Below are 24177 nucleotides of genomic sequence, written 5' to 3'. Positions count from 1 at the left end.
TCAGTTATCTCCCCATTGTAGTCCTGAAAAAACAGAGACAAACAAGATGCTGAGATGGAATGAATGTCCAGACAGTGGTAAGAGAAATACAGAGGGAATTACTTTAAGGGAAGCGAAAGTTTGTTTCCACAAGCCTGACCTCCATTCATGCCTCTAAAGAGAGCATGGCTAAAGTATTCCTTTGTCCTTTCTCTTTCTTCTAGATGACTAGATTGAGAGGCTGGAGGAAAGACATAGTGGGGGGATGTAGAAGAAATGTCCTGAGGAAAGACAATCTTGTCACTGAACTCTAAGACTTAAGTGATTCCCATTTCTTAACTCCACCCCAAACTCATCACCATCCAATCTCCCAATAAGTTTCACAGAAAAAATCCAAAGGTAGTTACTTCAGGCAGAGGTAAACCGTAGCCCATCTTGCCCATGGGACTATATATAAACCAAACATAAAAGGAAAAATCCTAGGACCTATAATGCAAATGCAAGTGAGGTGATGTTGATTTATTTATGGTACAGATGTCAGGAAAATATCATAGATTATAGTGTAGCAAATTGTTCAGATATCTGAACCTGGATTGTGTGGTTTGCTGAGCCACAGAATTACTGTTTTTCCTCTATCAGGAAGTTGTTTCAGGGAGTGGATGTCAAGGGTTGCTGAGTGCAATAGATAAACTTTACACTGTTTCTTGGGTACAATTTATACCTGGTGAATTCCTCACCTGACCACCAATCATCCTTACCACATTGAACACATTTCCTATAAGAAACCTAAGGGGAATGTCAAGCAGCCTAATTAACTCAAATATATCTCTTATTTCTGCAATTCTCTTAGTCATCCTTTGAATGATTTATAAATCCTATGAGTAACCTGTTGGAATGAGCACTGGGTGTTGTATGGAAACCAATTTGACAATAAATTATATTTCATATAAAAATTAAATAAATAAATAAATAAATAAATAAATAAATAAATAAATCCTGTGAGTAGAGCTGACTGTGAGCTTCATTTTTGCCAGTCCTCATAGATGTACTCCTTAAGACATGATTTCTAAAGTTTCAGATATGAAAGCCTGTGCTCTTTCTACTATGCTGCACTAACTCTAGACTGGAAAGGAAAAATGACATTGGAATAAAGCACTATAATGAGGAGTACAACTCCTTTTTTGGGTGGTTGATATTTGACTGCTAACAACTTTTTAAAATTTTTTTTTCAACGTTTATTTATTTTTGGGACAGAGAGAGACAGAGCATGAACGGGGGAGGGGCAGAGAGAGAGGGAGACACAGAATCGGAAACAGGCTCCAGGCTCCGAGCCATCAACCCAGAGCCTGACACGGGGCTCGAGCTCACGCACCGCGAGATTGTGACCTGGCTGAAGTTGGGCGCTTAACCAAGTGCGCCACCCAGGCGCCCCTGCTAACAACTTTTTAAACTCCTCTTTCACTCTTCCCCTTGCATCCACATCTGGGTAAACTAATGAGAAAGCCCTGATGTTCCCATATTTAGCATCAGCACAGATTCAAACAACACACACCCTTCCCAAAGTACAGGAAGTTTTACCCAGCCCCACCCCTCACCACAATAGAAACCCAGGCCACTTCCTTTCCTTGCTCTTCAGACATTTCAGACGTCCTCGAAAGGTCTTCCCTATTCTCCACAGAGACCTCAATTATGTAAGTAATGAACCTTTTCATTCAATGTGTGTGTGTGTGTGTGAGAGAGAGAGAGAGAGAGAGAGACAGAGAGAGGGAGGGAGGGAGAAGGAGAAGGAGGGAGGGAAGAGAGAGGGAGAAACATGTTATCAGTCATAACATCCAAACCAAATTTTGGAGGGGAAGTTCATCTGTGTGTGCTGATAGCCATACCAAGCATCCTAGGAAAATCTATTTATTCTAGCCTCTAGGACTCATAGGAGCATCCTTACCTCTTTCCAAACTTACTTCTTTGTCATTTGGGGGGAAAAGATCACAGAATCTTAATTGTGCCGATTTATTCCACAAACATTCACAGACTTCACATTACAGGAGAGTAGTTAACAGCACAGGTAGGGGTCTAGGATTTCCTAAGCTGAATCCTGGCTATGTGGTCAGGACAAGTCATTTAACTTCTCTGTGTCTGATCTTTTCTTCCATTTCCAAAATAACACTATCTAGGAGTGGTGTTCAAAATGGTAAATGGAAAGGCAGAAGCACTGAACATTCTGGGTGGAGTCTGGCTCTCTATAGCACCCAGAGTTAGCCTTTTAGCTGCTGTTGGATTGTGGGGAAGGGTATGTAGTCTGGATGACCAGGACATCAAAGACACCTTTGAAGCAGCAGCTGTTTACCACTCCGTATGGAAGTATTTCAACATTTTCATAACCAGCGAGCTGAATGTGCACCAGTTTAGTTGATGATAATAACAACAATAACAGCAGCAGCAGCACTTACTTCAAAGGATTGTTGTAGAAATTACAATTAAGAACATTAATGCCAACGCTTAATATCCCACAGTTAGCAAGGGATTAAAAATATATGAACTATTATTACTACATTACTGGGCTCTCCTCTAGGTATAACACAGCACACACAGACAGAAATAAACCTCTGTAAGGGAGAATATGATTTTTTAAAAATCTGATTTAGCTAGTTTTGTCAATGATTGAGAACAAAGTCATATTTCTCATAATCAAGTAAAGACTGCCATAACCAGCTATTCTTACTTAATAACAGATCAAATATCCATGAAAGTTTTCATAGACATCCAAATTCTTTGACATTCTTCACATCAAGAAGTAGGGTCACTGTCCTTTCCTCCAGAAACTGAGCAGGCTTTGTGATTACCTCAACCACAGAGCACTGCAGAAGTGACACTATACAGTCCATTGCTAGGTCATAAAAATGCCATGTATTTTCCACCTTGTTTGCTAGGAACACTATCTTATGGGGTCTTTAACCACCATATAAGAAGCCCAACTACAATGAAGTTACCACCTAGGAGACAACTGAAGAGATTACACAGAGAAAGGGGGCAAAAAGAAATAGAACAAAGTCTATATTACACAACTATTTATAAAAATTAATAATATATACTCATGTAAAAAAAGGACTATACATTTTACCAGTATACTTACATGGCCACACACATTACCATACATATCAAACCTATTAAAGTGGGTGTCTATGAAGGAAATGAGAATAAAAGTGGAGATGGAAATAAAAGGGAATAAATAAATAAGAGGATGTGGTAAAACTGAAATCTCCATTACATGGCTGGTAAAAATGTAAAACAGTGCAATGGCTGTGAAAAACAGGAAGCTCTTCAAAAAGTTAAACACAGAATTACCATATGACTCAGCCTTTCCACTTCTAGATTTCAATTCCAAGAGATGTTCACATAAAAACTTGTAAACAAATTGATCATGGCAGCATTATTCATAATAGCCAAAAAGCAAAAATAACCCAAATGTCCATCACCTGATGAATGGATACACAAATGTGGTAGGCCCATACAATAGAATGTCATTCAGCCATAAAACAGAATGAAGTACTGATGCATGCTACAACATGGATGAACCCTGGAAAACACATGCTAAATGAAAGAAGGTAGACACACAAAAAGCCACATACTGTATGATTCTACTTATATAAAATGTTCAGAATGGGCAAATTCATAGAGATAGAAAGTACATTAGTGATCTCTACAATAGTGAGGAGGGGAAATGAGGAGGTACTGTTGAATGGGGATGAAGTTTCTTTGGGGTGATAAAAAATGTTCTGGATTTAGATAGATGATTGACATATAGATGGGTAGATAGACAACAGAAAGAAAGAAAGAAAGAAAGAAAGAAAGAAAGAAAGAAAGAAAGAGAAAGAAGAAGGAAAGAAAGAAAGAAGGAAAGAAAAGGAAGAAAGGAAGGAAGGAAGGAAGAAAGAAAAAATTGTCTCCTATTCATTGGATTGTCTCTTCACTCTTCTGGTAGTGTCCTTTGATGTACAACATTGTGAACATAGTAAAAACCTTTGAATTATACACTTTAAAATGGATAAAAAATGGTGAATGTTATGTTATGTGAATTTATCTCAATAAATTTATTAGGATTTATCAGTACATATACTAAAACTGTAATGATACAGAGATTAGCGTGGCCTCTGGGCAAATTCATGAAGTGTCTTACATTTTTCTGTTTCTGGTCAAGAGCCATATTCACTAGTTGGCCCAATATTGTAAAATCATCTGAGTCCTCCTCTCCAACTGGAAATATGAGTCATCCACAGCTTCTGCCCTGGTTGCATACATTTGTCTAATCTCAAGCAACAAAATCATTGTTTAACTAAAAAAAAAAATTCAACACAGATTCATAATAAAGTTAGCACACTGACAATACAATGAAAGTTGTTTAATCGGGAACATCTCCCACAAATATATAGGAAACATCATATTTAATGGTGAAATGTTAAAAATATTCTCTTTAATGTCAAGAACATTAAAATATACCCTGTATCAAAGTTCTTGTTCCACATTTAATTACAGCTCCATTGATCACAGTCAGATAACAATTACAACACTAAGGATTAAAAGATAAGAAATAAAATGTCTAGGGGCACCTGGGTGGCTCAGTCAGTTAAGCATCTGATTCTGGCTCAGGTCATAATCTCACAGTTCGTGGGTTCGAGCCCCATGTCAGGCTCTGTGCTGATAGCTCAGAGCCTAGAACCTGCTTCAGATTCTGTGTTTCCCTCTCTCTCTGCCCCTCCCCCACTCATTCATTTTCTCTCTCTCAAAAATAAATAAACATTAAAAAAAATAAAGTTTTTAAAAGAAATAAAATGTCTATTATTTGCGGATAGTATGACTACCTGCCTAAAGAATTCCATAACATCTATAACCACATTGTTATGATTAACAGAAGGGTCAACAAGTTTGTTAGGAGAAAATCCTGATGAAAAAGTATAAACCTAGCCTAAGAAATTGGTGTTAACAGAATGACATGGAAGACACTTGTCACAAATACTCCATAATTAAATTCACAGGGTTTTCAGAGAATCCATACATCATTTTGAAGATTCCAGCCAGTCTGCTCAAGGTCAGACTAGATTTACCTCTTTGTCTAGATTTACCTCTTTGCTGGCTAAAAGTTAATTTGCTTATCAATGAAAAAAAGAGCAAGACTTAAGTGATCCCAGACTTTTACAAATCTGTTTTTGCAGTTTGTTCACTGACAACAGTCTACTCGTTGTATCTATACCATGAGTACATTTGCATGTGAATATATAACTAAATGTCACCTATATTATTCTTTCATGTCTGTATAGAAGCTAAATTTACAAAATTGTATGCCTGCAAGAAACCATACAGAATGGAATTTTTATTTTTATTTTTATATAAAATTTATTGTCAAATTGGTTTCCATACAACACCCAGTGCTCATCCCAACAGGTGCCCTCCTCAATGCCCATCACCCACTTTCCCCTCCCCTCTAAACACCCCCCCCCCATCAACCTTCAGTTTGTTGTCAGTATTTAAGAGTCGCTTATGGTTTGCCTCCTTCCCTGTCTATAACTTTTTCCCCCTTCCGCTCCCCCCTGGTCTTCTGTTGAGTTTCTCATGATCCACATATGAGTGAAAACATATGGTATCTGTCTTTCTCTGCCTGACTTATCTCACTTAGCATAACACTCTCCAGTTCCATCCACGTTGCTACAAATGGCCAGATTTCAAGAATGTAGTTTTTTAAAAAAGAGAAGCAAACCAAGAAACAGACTCTTAACTATAGAGAACAAACTGATATTACTGGAGGGGAGGTGGGTGGGGTGGATGAGTTAAATTGGGGATGGGAATTAAGGAGGGCACTTGTGGTGGTGGGCACTGGGTGTTTTCTGTAAATAATGAATCACTAAATTCTACACCTGAAATTAATATTACACTATATGTTAACTAATTGGAATTTACATAAAAATTTGCAGAAAAAAAATATATATGTAAAAGCATTAAAAAAAGAATGTAATTTTAAAACCATGTAATTAACACTAACAATAGAATAATAAAGAATCTAAGAGTAAATCTACTGAAAGTGTATAAGAACTTTACGAAAGAAAGTTATGGAACTTTATTGAGGCACATAAAGAAATACCTAAATAATAGAGAAACAAACCATATTTGTAAAGACAAGTCTCAATAATGATGGCATTTCCCCCCCCCCCAAAAAAAATTCTCAAACTCAATGTAATTATAGACAAAAGCTTAACAAGGTTAAAAGTTTACCTTAAAATCATATGAGAATCTATTTAAAAGTCAAAAGTAACCAACACTACTAGAAGAAAAAAAATAAAGGGGAGGTACTTGCCGAAGCAGAAAACAAAGTATTTTACAAGTCAATACCATTTAGAATAATCTCTAATAATGACAGAGGATAAACAAATATGGCAAAGGCAGAGAATAAGAGCCTAGAAAACAAAAACCTTCCATACACAAGCTCTGTTTATTAGAGAGACAGTGATACAAATCAGAAGAGGAACATTATTAGATTAATGAGGGTAGGAAAATCATCTATCTGTATGGAAAATATTCAAGATTCCTACTCACATAGATTAATGATTTCTTTTTTTTTTTAACGTTTATTTACTTTTGAGACAGAGAGAGACAGAGCATGAACGGGGGAGGGTCAGAGAGAGGAGGGAGACACAGAATCTGAAACAGGCTCCAGGCTCTGAGCTGTCAGCACAGAGCCCGATGCGGGGCTCGAACTCATGAACCGTGAGATCATGACCTGAGCCGAAGTCGGACGCTTAAGCGACTGAGCCACCCAGGCGCCCCTAATGATTTCTGATAATAAGGCAATTCCACTCATATGTGTACATCTTTTAGAAAAATTTCAAACATCTTCAAATAGGAACTTGCACAAAAATTGACCAGTCTTTATGTTGCTGTATGCTCCCCCTAAACATATTTTATTGAGGGTTTTTATCATGAATAGATGTTGTACTTTGTCATATCTTTTTTCAGCATCTATTGAAATGATATGTTAAAAATATCATCTATTGAAAGGATCATTCTTATCCTTTCTTCTATTAATGTCATATATCACATTGATTGATTTGTGAATATTAAACCACCCTTGCAACCCAGGAATACATCCCCCTTGTCCATGGTGACTTTTTGAATGTATTGTTGGATTTGGTTTGCTAGTTTTTATTGAGAAGTTTTGCATCTACATTCATCAGAAATACTGGCCCATAGTTCTCTTTTTAGTGCAATTCTTATCTGGTTTCCTATCAGGGTAATCCTGGCCTCATAAAATGAATTTGTAAGTTTCCCTCCCTTTTCTATTTTTTGGAATAGTTTGAGAAGAATAGGTACTAATTCTTTAAACATTTGGTAGAATTCCCCTGTGAAGCCATCTGGTCCTGGACTTTTGTTTGTTGGGAGATATTTGATTACCGATTCAATTTCTTTGCTGACTACCGGTCTGTTCAAGTTTTCTGCTTCTTCCTGTTTCAGTTTGGGTAATTTATATGTTTCTAGGGATTTATCCATTTCTTCTAGGTTGTCCAATTTGTTGGCATATGATTTTTCATAATATTCTCTTATAATTGTTTGTATTTCTGTGGTGTTGGCTCTTATGTCTCCACTCTCATTTGCAATGTTGTTTATTCTGGTCCTTTCTCTTCTATAAATTTTGATAAGTCTGGCTAAAGATTTATCCATTTTATTAATGTTTTCAAAGAACCACCTCCTGGTTTCATTGATCTGCTCTACTGGGTTTTTTAGTCTCTGTATCATTTATTTCTGCTGTAATGATTCTTATTTCCTTCCTTTTGCTGGCATTAGGCTTCATTGGTTGGTCTTTTTCTAACTTCTTTAAGTGTAAGGTTAGATTGTTTATTTGAGGTTTTTCTTGTAGACCTACACTGCTATATACTTCCCTCTTAGGACTACTTTTATAGTATCTCAAAGGGTTTGGAGCAAGTGTTTTCATTTTCACTTGTTTCCATGTAGTATTTTTTAAATTCTTCTTTGATTTCCTGCTTTATCCATTCATTGTTTAGTAGCATGTTGTTTAGCCTTCACGTATTTCTGGGATTCCCAGATTCTTTCTTGTGGTTGACTTCTAGCTACATAGTGCTATAAAAAGGTGCATGGTATGACTTCAATCTTCTTGTGTTTGCTGATACCTGTTGTGTGACCTAATATGTCATCTATTCTGCAGAATATTCCATGTGCACTTGAAAAGAATGTGTTTTCAGGATGTCTTAGGATGGAGTGTTCTGAATATATCTGTTAGGTCCATCTGGCCCACTTTGTCATTAAAAGCCATTATTTCCTTGTTTATTTTCTGTTTAGATAATCTGTCCATCGATGTAAGTTAGGCGTTAAAATCTCCTACTATTATTGCATTGTTATCAATTAATTCCTTTATGTTTGTAATTATTTTATGTATTTAGATGCTCTCATGTTGTGTGCATAAATATTTACAATTGTCTAAATTCTTGTTGGACTGTCCTCTTACATATAATATAGTGCCCTTTTTTGTCTCTTATCACAATCTTTAAAGTCTAGTTTGTCTGATACAAGTATTGCTACTCCACCTTTCATTTGACATCCATTGGCATCATAAATGTTTCTCCATCCCCTCACTTTCAATCTGCAGGTGTCTTTAGGTCTAAAATGAGTCTCTGTTAGGTTGGATATAGATGAGTCTTGAGGTTTTTTTTTAATCCATTATGATACCCTATGTCTTTGATTGGAGTATTTAGTCCATTTACATTCAGAGTAATTATTGATAGATATGTATTTATTGTCATTTTACTACATGTTTTGTGGTTGTTTCTAGAGATTTTCTCTGATCCTTTCTGTCTTTCTCTCTTCTATATTTGCTGATTTTCTTTGGTGATATATTTGGATTTATTTCCCCTTATTCTTTGCAAGTTTATTTTTGGGGTTTGATATATGGCTACCATTAGGTTTGTTTATAAACTGTTCTCCAATTACCTATATCGGATTAGTCTATAGTAAATTGAGGGTTGTTCCAGTTTGAACCCATTCTTTTCTCCTTTCCATCCTCCATGCCCATATTTTAGGTATATGTTATTATATTTTATATCCTTTTTATGTATGTGAGCTCCTTGACTGATTTTTAAAGAAATATTCATTTTTATTGCTATTGTGTTTCCTGCCTTTACACTGTCGCTTTTGATCTCTTTTACACTCAAGGATTCTTCTTTAATATTTATTGCAGGGCTGGTTTAGTGCTAATGAACTTTAGTTTTTCTTTGTGTGTAAAACTCTTTATCTCTCCTTCTTCTGAATGACAGCCTTACTGGAAGAGTATTCTTAGGTATAGATTTTTCCCACTCAGCACTCTGAATATATCATGCCACTCCCTTCTGGCTTGCCATGGTTTCTGCTGAGATATCTCCAGTCAGCCTTATGGGTTTTCTGCTGTAAATTAATGACTTCTTTTGCCTTGTTGCTTTTAAGGTTTTTCTTTGGCACATTTTTTTTTCAAACTTAATTACAATATATCTTAGTGTGGGCCTGCTTTTGTTGATTTTGATGGGAGTTCACTGGGCCTCCTAGATCTGGATATCTATTTCCTTCTCCAAATTAGGGAAATTTTCAGCTATTATTTTTTCAAATAAACTTTGTGTCTCCTTTACTCTCTCTTTTTTTGTGGGACTCCTATAATACAAATGTTATCATGTTTGATAGAGTCACTGAGTTCCCTAAGTCTATTCTTGTTTTGCACAATTCCTCCTTCTCTCTTTTGTTCAGCTTCATTTTTCTCCATTGCTTTGTCTTCTAGGTCATCAATTCAATCTCTGCTTACTCCAATCTGCTATTCATTGCATCTAGCATGTTTCTAATCCATCAATGCACTCTTCATATCTGATTGATTCTTTTTTAACTCTTTTATCTCTGTGGTAAGGTCTCACTGATGTCTTCCATTCTTTTCTCAAGTCCAGTGAGTATCCTTATGATTACTGCTTCAAATTCTCCATCAGATATGTTACTTATATTTGTTTCACTTAGATCTCTTGTTTTTTCATTTGTGATAAATCCCTATGTTGTTTTTGTATTTTATCTAAGCTAGTTATTTCTCCTGCTCCTGAAAGTAATGGCTTTATGAAGAAGAGGTCATGCAGTGCCCAGACCCGGTGCTTTAGGGAGTGTCTCCAGTATGTGCTGCATGCTCTGTGCTGCTGTGTTTCTCTGCTCTATCCTTCAGGCCAGTCCTCTGCAGAGGCTCTCCTTGTCTGCTGTGGGCAATGTTTCACCTCTGGTCTGAACGTGGTGAGTTTTAACTAGGTGTCTGGTCTGATTATGAAATGAGACCTGCCACCACCTCTTCTGGAACTGAAGTCCTGCAAAACTCTGGTTGAGAGATGTAGTGTGCACAGGGGTTTGTGCTGCTCTTCTAGTGGAAGGGCTCATCATGCTGCGATTGAGGCAACATGAATGAGAAGGGCAGTTCTACTGGAGCACAGAGGATGGGGCTTGGTGTATAGAGTTAGGCAGCCAGTGTCCATGCTCTGTGTACTGCTTCCTGTAGGTGGCTCTGTATTTATGCTGATGGACAGGGGAGGGAAATGATGCCAGGCAGCTCCTTTTTTCTTAGAGAAATGTCTCCATGAAAGCTGTCTTTCAGGAAAATACTTCAAGTAGAGTAAATAATCTCCCCACTGTGTGCTCCAGGTGCTGTTCACCTCACTCCTTCCACTCTATCTGTCCTGGGTTGTTTGCCTGCCTTCTCTCCAGGAGCAGCACAATGCCCTTCACACTCTACCCCAGCCAAGCCCCCTGACTTTTAAAACTCCAGGCTTTAAGCCTTACTTGTTGCAAGAACTCACAAAATCCAGCCCCTCTCACTTTCCAAGCCAATGGCCATGGGGAAATGTTCTCCTTGTGCATTCCCCACTGCGTGCTCCTTCTCTCTCTCTCTCTCTCTCTCTCTCTCTCTCTCTCTCTCCCCCCCCCCCCACCTTCTCTGTGACCATGTCTCCCTCCACTCTGCAACAGCCAGGGCCCATTTCTCCCCTAAACCACATCTCCATACTTCCTACCTTCTTCAGTGTGGTCTTTTCTCTTCCTTTCATTGTGGAGTTTATTCTGTCAGTCTTCATGTCAATTTCTGGAGTATTTAGGATAAGCTGATAGTTATCTAGTTGTGTTCATGGGGCAAGGCAAGCCTAGAGTCCTTCTATTCTGCCATCTTGTTTCCCCTAGCTGGTACTTTCTTATACTTTTTATCTCCTTGTTGAAGTTCTCACTGTGTTCATCCATTTTTCTCCTCAGTCTGATGAGCATATGTATGATCGTTACTTTTAACTTTTTACCAGGTAAATTATGTATCTGTCTCTTTAAAGTTTTTTCCAGAGGTTTTATCTTATTCCTTCCTTTGGAACTTATTCATCTATTTCTTCATTTTTCTTGATTCTCTATGTTGGTTTCTATATAGTAGATGAATCCACTATCTCTCCCAGTTTTGAAGGAATGGCCTCAGGTTAGAGGTGAGCCTTGTTGTTCAACCCTTCTTCAGGCCTTGTTGTCTCTCAAACCTTTGTGCTTGTCCAAGTAACCTATTATATTTTTAATAGTTTCCAGTAGTTGAAGATGTGCCAAGACCTGTCACTGTTCCTAAAGGGATGATCTAATCACCTAAATTGAGGATTTTTAGAAGCCAAACCTTCATACAGCAGATTTTAAAAGAATGCAAATATATACAGTTCTGTAGAATCACAAATATAAGCCCCACTTGCCAGATGATCTAGTGGTGTCCAGGGTGCCAGTCTGAAAAATTGGGGCTCCAGGTGAGTATGTAACATTTTTTCTTGGAAATACCAGCAAGCTGGAGCAAGGCAGAGGGAGAGCCCCAATATGGCATCCACAACCTATATTCCTTGAGAGAAGCTCCACAGTTCACTAATTGTGTGCCAAACCTGAAGCCTGCCCCTCAGGACAAACTTAAGGACAAGTAAGAAGCCTCCTTCACAGAAATATTGGGGAGTGGGTGGAGTACGCCTCAGGCTGCTATCTGAATACAGTCCCGGGGTGGTAGCCTATCAAGAATCACCTTTCTGATTGCCACAGTCCCATGGAACTCCTGGCCACCAAAGCAAGGTAATCAAGGGGCCCTGTGGAGCATGGCAGGAGAGCACAACAATAGCTCCTGACCTCCATGTTTTTTGGAAAGGATTACAGCCAGCTCTTAGGTGCATGTTTAATTAGAAGTCTGATCCTCAGGCTACAGCCATGATGATTAGCTAATAGGCCTCCTTCACAGAAAGACTGAGCTCCTAGGTCTGTTGCCTCTTGCTGTGCCCTAGGGGTAACAGGGGTCTAAAAACTCTTTCTCCTTTGATTATAGTCCTTTGGGACCAACAAGCATAAGCTCCACTGGCTTCCAGAGCCAGGTGATGTACAGCTGTCCTCTGGCAACAGCCACAAAAATCAGGGTGCTGGCTAGGGGTATGAGCTCCCTTATGGGTGACATTGACTGCTACAATCCCATGAGACCAGGGCCTGAAGCTCCCCTTGACTCCAGACACAGGTAGTCAAGAGGCATCCCCTGAGAAAAACTGCCACAAAGATTGGGGGACCAGAAATATATAAAATCCCCCTTCCAGGAGATACTGGTGCTCTGGAACACAGTAAAGGGAGAGTGTAAAGATGGTGCCCACCAGTCTCCATCCCCTGAAGGTGTTCCAGCAGGTTCCCAACTATGTGTGTTAAATTAGATGCCCACCCCTTAAGCCAATGCTTTAATATGAGCAGGTGAGTCTCCTTTACTTTAAGCCTGGGCATGGTCAGCTACTTCTGAGCTGGGCCCTAGGGCAGGTAACAGAGTGTGTGGGCCTTTTAATAGTTGTGTCCCAGATCACTACAATTTTGTGGGTCTCAGCTCACAAGTCTAATTGTTTTTCAAAGTTAGATATATTTGGGGGTTCATTTCTCAAGGGCAGGTCTAAAAGTTGAGGTTCCGATGGGTTCAACCACTTCACTCTTTAAGGGAAGCTCTGGTTTTGAGGTTTTTCTTTTCCCGTTTCTGGTTTGTCACAACAGGGGTACAGTTTATGGCAAAACTGTGTCCCAGCCTTTCCTCCCCACTTCAATGTGGTTTTCTTCTTGTTTGCCCATTGTGCAGTCATCACTCAGCCAAACTTAGTTTTTTTAAGAGGAAATTATTCCATATGTAGCTATAAAACTCAGTGTGTCCATGGAAAGAGGTAAGTTCAGGCTCTTCCTATGCTGTCATCTTGAACTGGAGATGAGTGTATAAGCTCTCTTCTGGGAGATACCAGTGAGCTGGAACAAGGCAGAGGGAGAGTGCCAAGATGGTGTCCACAGCCTACATTCCACAAAAGCAGCTCCATAGTCCACTAGATATATGCCAAACCTAAAGGGTGACCCTCAGCCTTGCTCAAGACAAACAGACTGGTATCCTTCACAGAAAGACTGAGAGTTGACATGAGATTGAGAAATGAAACCCAGTCCTTTCTCAGTATTGGGGGGTTGACCTACGTAACAGGAGCCAGCTGTATGGTGGAATGAATTTGCTTGTAAATCTGATTTTGAGGTCATGGGATTTCTTCACCCTCTTCACTAGTTTATACAACATTTACTGAGATCTTACCATATACAGAAAATGTGCTCATACCATGAAAGAATCTGAAGTGGATCAAACACACTCTGTCATCCATCTATATACTCATAGCATAGCAATAGAGAAGACATGAGCACTGAAACAAGACTCAGCAGAAGAGTGCAAAAAAAATCCGCTAAGAACTGTAACATGGTAGCACTCATATAGAAATTCTCAGAGATTCAAATTAAACACAAGGGAACACTGCACCTAGAGACATTTCCCTTGATGCCCCTTGTTCTCATAGAATTGATCTTAAAACCAATTATGTGCTGGGGAGAAAATAACTCCTATTTGAATGTTTCTTCAGGCCAAGAAACTTATAATATAACCTATATCATTCTATTGTCATTAGTGCAATGTGAGGTAGTACTACCAGAACAACTTCTTTCCATTACTCAGCTCCTTCTCACTGCTTAGGTCACCCTCCTCTCACCCAAGACTTAAGTAAATGTAGCTAGTTACTGTTGGTTCTTGGACCCAAATTTGTCTGTAACTGATATCAAAACTCTTGCTTATTAGAAAACAAAACAGGGGCGCCTGGGTGGCTCAGTCTGTTAAGCATCCGACTTCGGCTCAGGTCACGATCTCGTGGTCCGTGAGTTCGAGCCCCGCATCGGGCTCTGGGCTGATGGCTCGGAGCCTGGAGCCTTCTTCCAATTCTGTGTCTCCCTCTCTCTCTGCCACTCCCCCGTTCAAGCTCTGTCTCTCTCTGTCTCAAAAATAAATAAAAAACATTTAAAAAAAAATTTTTTTTAAAAGAAAACAAAACACTTTCCATGGGATTTACATTTGAGGGAAAACCGTCAGCAATAACGTTACTAAAAAGTTCTAATATAAAAGATAGAGAACAGTGAAATTCTCTCCTTCTCACCATAAACACACAATATGCGTTTAACAGTTTAAGCTCGCTTTAGTGTTGAATCATCCAAATGAGCCAACATAATGTTGGGAATGTTGTTAATTTTCAACTGAACAACTGTAGAAAAACAACTTTAGCAAAAAAAAAAAAAAGTCTTTTACAGGAGATAAAAACTAAATCTAACATAAAGGTCTTTCACAGAAAATAAAAGTAACAAGTTTTATTACAACCGGGGGCCTGCTTCTCTTTGTCCTTGAGTGACTTGTGAACTGGAACAGTAAAGCAGTTAAAGCACTTTTCCTGAGGAAGAAACTCTAATGTGCCCATGTCTTTTCTCCCTAATTCTTCACCTATCCTGTTTCTGCTATGTTTATTATCACGCGTTCACCACCCCCCACCATTGGTACACACACACACACACACACACACACACACACACACACACATCAACTTTAGTCTTCTATTTACAGTAATTTTAAATTCTTTTAATGTTTATTTATTTCTGAGAGAGACAGAGTGTGAGTGGCAGAGGGGCAAAGAGAAAGGGAGACAAAAATCTGAAGCAGACTCCAGGTTCCCAGCTGTCATCAAAGATCCTGACACAGGGCTCAAACTCACAAACCGCAAGATCATGACCCTAGCCAAAGTCGGATACTTAACCAACTGAGCCACCCAGGTGCCCCTATTTGCAGTAATTTTTAAACCCAAGATCTCACACACACACACACACACCAGGCATCACAATATAAACAAATAAATAAACAGGATTCTTTTTAATCGGCTGGATTTTTTATTTTATAAATTTGATATGTTACATTTTCTAAATTTAAGGTGTTCAGTGTATTACTTGATTCATTTATATATTGCAATATGATTGCCATTCAATATTATGTATAAACACATTTATATATTATTATCTATATTCATTATACTATGCGTTAGTTTCTATGGCTTATTTGTCAGTCATTACAAGTTTGTAGTCTTAAATAGCATCAGTTTTTATTCCCCCATGCCAGCTATCAGCAGATAGCCATTTCACTCTGTTTTTTTGGTAGGTTTGACTTTTTTTGATTGAACATGTAAGTGATATCATACAATACTAGTCTTTCTCTGACTTATCTCACTTAGCATAATGTGCTCAAGGTCCATTCATGTTGTTGCAAATGGCAGGATAACCTCCTTTCTTGTGACTTAATAATATTCCATTACAAATATACACCACAGTCCGACTTTGGCTCAGGTCATGATCTCACGGTCTGTGAGTTCGAGCCCCGCATCAGGCTCTGTGCTGACAGCTCAGAGCCTGGAGCCTGTTTCAGATTCTGTGTCTCCCTCTCTCTCTCTGACCCTCCCCCGTTCATGCTCTGTCTCTCTCTGTCTCAAAAATAAATAAACGTTAAAAACAAATTTTTAAAAACAAATATACACCACAGCTTTTGTACCTATCATTCATTGATGGACACTTGGGTTGTTTGCATATCTTGACCAGTGGGAATAATGCTGCGATAAACATGAGTGTGCCTATTGAAAGGGCGGGCCTACGCCAGCCGACTCCATCTTGTTCTGTGTCCTTCACCTTGACCACACCTCCTCCCCTTGAGTAAACCCTCCCTCACCTGCCGGACCCTTCCCCAGGACCCCTCCCCAGCCAATCGGCTGAGGCCATAGCCATTACCTCACCAACTGCCCCCAGGCCCCAATAAAACCTTTGTCCTTTTGAAACTCGCTCTCTTTCCCTGGTATCTCACCGCTGCGTCGGTGCAGGTAGGGGATTGAGCTCGAGCTAGCTCGAATAAAGGCTCTTTGCTTTTGCATCGGACTCGGCTCCCTAGTGGTCTTTGGGGATCACGAATTCTGGGCATAACACCTATATCTTATCAAAATCTTGTTTTCATTTCCTTTGGGTACATACCCAAAAGTGGAATTGCTGGATCGTATAGGTCTATTTTCAATTTTTTGAAAAACCTCTATATTGTTTTCCACAATAGTAAGACTAATTCCCAGCAGTAGTGTATAGGGATTCCCTTTTAACTCTATCCTTGCTAGCAATTATCATGCCTTCTTGAAGATAGCCATTCCAATAAATGTGAAGTGATATTTCACTATGGCTTTTATTTGCATCTCCTTCATGATCAGTGATGCTGAACATCTTTTCATGTGCCCATTAGCCATTTTGATGTTCTCTTTGAAAAAATATCTATTTAGTTCTTCTGCCCATTTTTTATCTGGATTGTGTGTTCTTTTGTTGTGTTAGTTCTTTACACATTTTGGATATTAATCCCTTATCCAAGATATGGTTTGCAAAATTTCTCTCATTCTGCATGCTGCGATTTCATTTTGTTAATTGTTTCTTTCATTGCATAGAATTTTTGCTATTGTTGGTGCTTTTGGCCTCATTCCCAAAAAAAAACCATTCCCAAGACCAATTTCAATGAGTTTCTTCTCTATACTTTCTTCTAGGGGGTTTAAGGTATCAGAGCTTATGTTTAAGTATTTAATCCATTTCAAGTTAATTTTTGTCAGTGGTGTGAGATAGGAGACCAATTCCATCATTCTACATGCGTTTCTCGTTTTCTCAGCAGCATTTGTTGAAGAAACTATCCTTCCCACCATTGAATGTTCTTGGCTCCATTACCAAATATTATTTGAGTATATAGGCCATGATATAATTCTAGGATTTCTATTCTGTTCCTTTGGTCTATTTATTTTTACACTAGAGCTACACTGTTTTTTATTGCTATGACTTTGTAGTATAGTTAAAATCACGAAGTGTGATACCTCCAGATTTGTTCTTTTTTTCCTCAGGATTTCTTGAGCTACTCAGGGTCTTTTGTGGTTCCACCACAAATTTTAGGATTATTTCCTCTTATTCGGTAAAGAATATCTTCAGCATTTTGATAAGGATTACATTAAATCTGTAGATAGCTTTGAATAGATTGGCCATCTTAACAATATTTATTCTTAGGATTCATGAGGATGAGATGTCTTTCCACTTGTTTTATGTCTCTTTTAATTTCTTTCAGCCAAGCCTTCTAGTTTCCATTATACAGATCTTTCACATCCTTAGTTTAATTTATGCCTAAGTATTGTATTGTTTTTGAAGTTGTGATTGGGATAATTTTCTTTCTTTCTTTCTTTCTTTTTTTTTTTTTGAAGTTTTTATTTAAACTCCAGTTAGTTAACATACAAGTGTAGAATTTAGTGATTCATCACTTACATACAACACCCAGTGCTCATTACAACTGCCCTCAAAACCCATCCCCCACCAACCTCCCTCCAGTAACCCTCAGTTTGTTCTCTACAAATAGTTAAGAATCGGTTTCCTGTTTTGCCTCCTTTTCCCCTATGTTTACTTGTTATGTTCCTTAAATTCCACGTATGAGTAAAATCATATGGTATTAGCTTTAATTGACTTACTTATTTTGCTTAGCATAATATTCCCTAGCTCTACTCATGTCGTTGCAAATGGCAAGATCTCATTCTTTTTTATGGCTAATTGGCTAATATTCTGTGTGTGTGTGTGTGTGTGTGTGTGTGTGTGTGTGTGAGTGTGTGTGTGTACTCACCACATCTTCCTTATTCATCCACCAGTCAATGGACATTTGAACTGTTTCCATAATTTGGCTAGTGTTGACAATGCTGCTATAAACATCGAGGTGCATGTATCTGTTCAAATCAGTATTTTTGTATCCTGTGGGTAAATATCTAGAGTGCGATTGCTAGATCATAGGGTAGTTCTATTTTTAACTTTTTGAGGAATCTCCATGCTGTTTTCCAGAGTGGCTGCACCAGTTTGGGTTCCCACCAACAGTGTAAGAGGGTTCCCTTTTCTCCCCATCTTCACCAACACCTGTTGTATCCCATGCTGTTAATTTTAGCCATTGTGACAGGTGTGAGGTGATATCTTACTGTAGTTTTGATCTGCATTTCCCTGATAATGAATGATGTTGGGCATCTTCTCACGTGTCTGTTGGCCATCTGTTTGTCTTCTTTGGAAAAATGTCTATTCGTGTCTTCTGCCCATTTTTTAACCTGGATTATTTGGTTTATGGGTGTTGAGTTTTATAACTTCTTTATATATTTTGGATACCAACCCTTTATCAGATACGTCATTTGCAAATATCTTACCCCAGTCCATAGGTTGCCTTTTAGTGTTGTTGATTGTTTCCCTCATTGCGCAGAAGTTCTTTATCTAGATGAAGTTCCAATAGTTCATTTTTGCTTTTCTTTCCTTGGCCTCAGGAGACATATCCAGAAAGAAGTTGCTATGGCTGATGTCAAAGAGATTGCTGCCTGTGTTCTCCTCTAGGAATTTGATGGCTTTCTGTCTCACATTTAGGTATTTAATCCATTTTGAATTTATTTTTATGTATTGTGTAACAAGTGGTCCAGTTTCATTCTTTTGCATGTTGTTTTCTAGTTTTCCCAACACCATTTGTTGAAGATTTTCCTCTTGTATATTTATTCCTCCTTTGTTAAAGATAATTTTCGGTTTATATCTGGGTTTACTATTCTCTTGCATTGATGTATGTTTCTTTTTTTGTGCCAGCACCATACTGTCTTGATCACTGTAGCTTTGTAATATAAATTGAAGTCCAGAATTGTGATGCTACCAGCTTTGCTTTTCTCTTTCAAGACTGCTTTGACTGTTTGGGGTTTTTTGTTACTTCATACAAATTTTAGGATAGTTTGTTCTACCTCTGTGAAAAATGCTTGTGGTATATTGATAGGGATTGCATTAAATGTGTAGATTGTTTTGGGTAGTACAGACAATTTACCAGTATTTGTTCTTCCAATCCATGAGCTTGGAATGTTTTTCCATTTCTTTCTGTCTTCTTCAATTTCTTTTTTGTTTGATGTTTGCTGTTGTTGTTTGTTGTTGTTTTTTAAGTAGGCTCCATGCTCAGCATGGAGTCCAAAGTGGGGCTTGAACTCACGACCCTGAGATCAAGACCTGAGCTAAGATCAAAAGCCACACACTTAACTAACTGAACCACCCAGGAGCCCCCTCTTCAATTTCTTTCATCAGTGTTTTACAATTTTCAGAGTATAAACCTTTTACCACTTTGGTTAGGTTTATTTGTAGGTATCTTACAGGTTTTGGTGCAATTGTAACTGGAAATGATTCCTTGATTTCTCTTCCTGCTGCTTCATTATTGGTGTATAGAAATGCAACCGATTTCTGTACATTGATTTTGTATCCTGCAACTTTACTGAATTTGTGTGGGTATTTTTTGGTGGAGTCTTAAGGGTTTTCTATATAGAGTATCATATCATCTCTAAATACTGAAAGTTTTACTTTTTCCTTGTCAATTTAGATACAATATTATTACTTCTTGTTGTCTAATTGCTGAGGCTGGGACCTCTAGTACTATGTTTAACAACAGTGGTGAGAGCGGACAACCCTGTCTTATTCATAACCATAAGGAAAAGTTCCACTTTTTCCTCATTGAGGATAAAAATAGCTGTGGTTTTTTCACAAGGCCTTTATTATGTTGAGGTATGTTCCCTCCACCACTACTTTGTTGAAGGTTTTTTATCATGCATGGATGGTGTACTATGTGAAATGCTTTTTCTGCATCTATTGAGAGGATCATGTGGTTCTTATTAATGTACTGTATCACGTTAATTGATTTGTAAATATTAAACAACCTTGCACCCCAGGAATAAATCCCACTTGATCATGGTGAATAATTCTTTTAATATACTATTGAATTTGATTTGCTAGTACTTGTTGACAATTTTTGCATCCATGTTCATCAGGGATATTGGCCTGTAATTCTCTTTTATACTGGAGTCCTTGTCAACATAATCCTGGCTTCCTAGAATGAGTTTGATAGTTTTCCTCCCATTCTCTTTTTTGGACCAGTTTAAGAAGAAGAGATATTAACTCTTCTTTAATGTTTGGGACAATTTCCCTGTGAAGCCATCTGGTCCTGGAATTCTGTTCCTTGGAAGATTTTTAATTACTGATTTAATTTCTTTGGTGGTTATCAGTCTGTTCAAGTCTTCTATTTCTTCCTGTTTCAGTTTTAGTAGTCAATATGTGTCTGGAAATTAATCCATTCCTTCCAGATTGTCCAATATGAGAGCATATGATTTTTAAAACATTCTCTTATAATTGTTTATATTTCTGTGGTATTGTTTGTTATTTCTCCTCTCTCATTTGTGATTTTATTTATGTGGTTCCTTTCTCTTTTCTTTTGGATAAGTCTAATAGAGGTTCATCAATTTTATTATTTCTTTTTTTCTTGTATTTATTTTTGAGAGAGAGAGAGAGAGAGAGAGTGCGCGAGTGAGCGCAAGCAGGGAAGGGACAGAGAGAGGGAGACACAATCTGAAGCAGGCTCCAGGCTCTGAGCTATCAGCACAGAGCCTGATGCAGGGCTCGAACACACAAACCGTGAGATCATGACCTGAGCTGAAGTTGAATGCTAACTGACTGAGCCACCAGGGACCCCCAACTGTATCCTCATTAGTTGGTTAGTTAGTTCGTTCATTAGTTAGAGTTTTTGGCAAGTTGACACTCCTCTTTATCACAACTCTTCTTCATTTGATTCTTTTAAGTCTAATTTCCTGAACCTAAAGTCAGTTAATATTTGATTTTTGTCTCACTTATATGCCAGTTACTAGGTTAAACTACACAATAATCACAACAAATGCAAAAGTTTCTTATTACAGCCAGTGTTTCCACAAACCTTGGCACCCTTCTTTACTATTTCCTTGTGTCTTTCCAATACCCCTTCCATAGCTGGGGGAACAGAATTCTTTCCTAGTTCCCACCCTAACCCAACCAGTTCCATCTCATCACTCTCAGGATTCTGTCTTTCTGACCATACCACGGAGAAATTAAAAGCCTCAACGTAAATAAATTAAACCACTCACCTCTCTGACCACACATACCTACAAACCTGTAGCAATCCATCCTTTCCTCACAGGGAACAGTTGTCTTTAAAAAAAAATTGCCTTAGCTACAATAAGGGTATTCCCTGTGCTCAAAACTTCACATACTTCTTCTCTGGCTATTTCTCTAACAATTACAACCTCTTTTCTCCCTTTATCTTCCCTATCTCCTATGCTATTGGTTTTCCTTCTAATAAAAGAATACATGTATTTATCATCTTACCCTTCACTCTAAGCTTCTCCATGTAGTGTGCTTTTCATCTCTCCAATGAATCTGTTCTGCACAATTCAAAGACACCTTTCAACGGCCAAACATACTGATTTTTCTTTTGGTTATCTTGCTTGATCTCAGTCATAATTAAAACTATGGATACTCCTGAAGATGTATTCTCCCTTGCTTTCTCTTATTCCTTTTGTTCTCTAGTGACATCCTTTCCTTTATCATCTTTTTCCTTCTGCTCATCATTTAATATTGACATTTCCTTCATTTTTTCACTTTCTGAGTCTACACCCTGAAAGACCTCATTTCTTCTGACTTGGGCTATCATTTAATTGTTGATGACTTCTAAATCTCCATAAGCAACTGAGGCTTTTTTTTCCAGAGTTCTGATTTACACATCAAACATCTTACAGGACCTCACTGACAATTTCCTTACATATATATTAGAAATGATGATGATGATGATGATGATGATGATAGTATAAGTTTTGAGAACAGACAACTTGCTTTGAATATGAGTTCTATGAATTAACATATAGATCATCTTGAGTAAGTAATTTCAGTTACACAAACCTCAGTTTCCACATCTATAAAATGAGGATATTAGTATCTAGTTTCTCCATTTGCTGTAAGAATTAAATGTAATAACTTATATAAACACAGTTATTATTTGCTATATGACAAGTATTAATTATCTGTAATAATAACAAATATATATTACTTAATGCACAAATATGAACCAGTCACTCTACACACATCTTCTCATTTAACTTTCAATTTAGGACAACAAAAATTGAAACTATTTTACTCCTCTGTTTTTTCCATAATTTATTTTCTACATAAATACTCCCTTTCTTTCTTATATGGACACAAATACTAAGACAGTCTCTCAGGCTGAAAAGGGGAGACATTTCTCTCCCTTCCTTTCCTTTCTACCTACTAGACAGGTGAGATAGTCACTAGGTTATATCTCAGATCTCAAATTTCTCCCCTCCTCTCTATTCCCAGTTATCATCAACCTATTTTCTGACCCTACACTTTCTATCTGTTATACTTCTATGATCTCTCTGCCTCCTGTATTGCTCTTTCAAAAAAAAAACAGAATAGAAGAGGGGCGCCTGGGTGGCTCTGTTGGTTAAGTGCCCAACTCTTCATTTTGGCTCAGGTCATGACCTCACAGTTCATTAGTTTGGGTTCTGTGCTGGCAGTGCACAGGCTGTTTGGGATTCTCTCTCTCTTCCTCTTTCTCTGCCCCTCCCCTGCTCATGTTCTCTCTCTCATTCTCTCTCCCTCTCTCTGTCAGTCTCTCTCTCCCTCTCAAGATAAATTTTTAATAATAGAATAGAATAATCTTTAGAAAGTGACAATCGTATCATTTTCAATTCCCCCATTAAATCAATTCAGTGATTCTCCGTTGCTTATAGACTGAAGTCCAAATGCCTGATCAAATCCTACAGCATCTCTACCTGACTGTGGCTGTCTGAAAGGCCATCCTTCCATCCTTCCCCACTTCCTAACTGCTAATGCATGTCCCTGCTATACCCAAAGGTACAGGAATCTGTGTCTTTGCCTGTGCCATTTCCTCTATCGAAGTTCACTTCTGCCTTATCATCTAGATGAACTCCTAGTCATCCTTCAGTATTCTCCTCTGACACTTCTTCACCCAATCTTTCTAGAAGTCTACTAAGCTGAGCTGTTATTTCCCATCTCTCTGTTTCTCTAGGTTTTATACCTACCACTATTCATACATATTTTCTGTCATACAATATATATTTACTTTCAAGTCACTGTTTTTTTCTAGTTTATGAATTCTTAAGACAAAGATTCTCAGTGACTTTATCCCCATCTCTTGACACAGATAACTTTTTCAATAAAAATCTATGTAACAAATCAATAAGTGTATATCCCATGCACATATTACCACACATTTTATACATATTTTTACTTATATTCCCAAACACAAACACTTATACAACCAGGAACCATAAAGCATGAAAGTAGGAAAAATAAGGCATGTTCACCTGGGCTTAGAGTAGGTAAGGTTGCACAAATAATGGGTTTTTTTCTTCCTACCTTGAACTCAAGAAGAAAATTACAAATTGGCCACTTTACCTTCTGCATGAGATCAGGGTAAAGTATGTACACTGTGACAGAGATGATAGAGCAAAGTATGGGGTCTTTTGGTAACAAAAGTCCTCAAAAGCTGTCATATTCATCTCAGTTTCTAGATCCAGAGATTTGCAAAATCAAAATACCAGGTTTCCATGTAGGCTTCTGCCTGTAGCAATGGGAAAAGTACAAGGGGATGGAAGCAGAGTCAGCAAAGGGCAAAGAAGTATCAGCCAGGGTCCAGTTGTTACAAAATGAGGTCAATGTAGAAGGTTATTACCCTAGAGATTTTAGTGTAAAAGCCCTATTTTTTTCTACTGTACACAATCTGATCCCTGCAAGTACCTCTTTATACCTCAAATCAGTCATTTCTAACAGGCTTACCTTGCTTGCAATGGGCAGTGTTTGGACCTTGGCCAGAGTGTGGTGAGTTTTAACTATGCATGCTCTGGTTAGATTATTAAA

General features: G+C 38.1%; 1 protein-coding gene across 2 annotated transcripts in view; it reads left to right on the top strand.

The window, feature by feature from the left end:
• Nucleotides 1-1544: 1544 nt before the first annotated feature.
• The window catches only part of LOC125176240 (interferon-induced very large GTPase 1-like), an 86825-nt gene continuing 64192 nt past the window's right edge, over nt 1545-24177 (top strand). The window contains exons 1-3 of one of the 2 annotated variants that reach the window (XM_047877348.1): nt 1649-1670; nt 5010-5062; nt 18723-18819. The gene's annotated coding sequence lies outside the window, so the exon portion shown is untranslated. Of the gene's footprint in view, nt 1671-5009; nt 5063-18722; nt 18820-24177 lie in introns of both variants that reach the window. The other variant, XM_047877350.1, reaches the window with a different exon arrangement.

This window comes from Prionailurus viverrinus, chromosome D1, assembly GCF_022837055.1.
Source record: "Prionailurus viverrinus isolate Anna chromosome D1, UM_Priviv_1.0, whole genome shotgun sequence".
NCBI lineage: Eukaryota > Metazoa > Chordata > Mammalia > Carnivora > Felidae > Prionailurus > Prionailurus viverrinus.
Note: the sequence above shows the minus strand (reverse complement) of the source record. Positions and strands in the feature narration are given on the sequence as shown.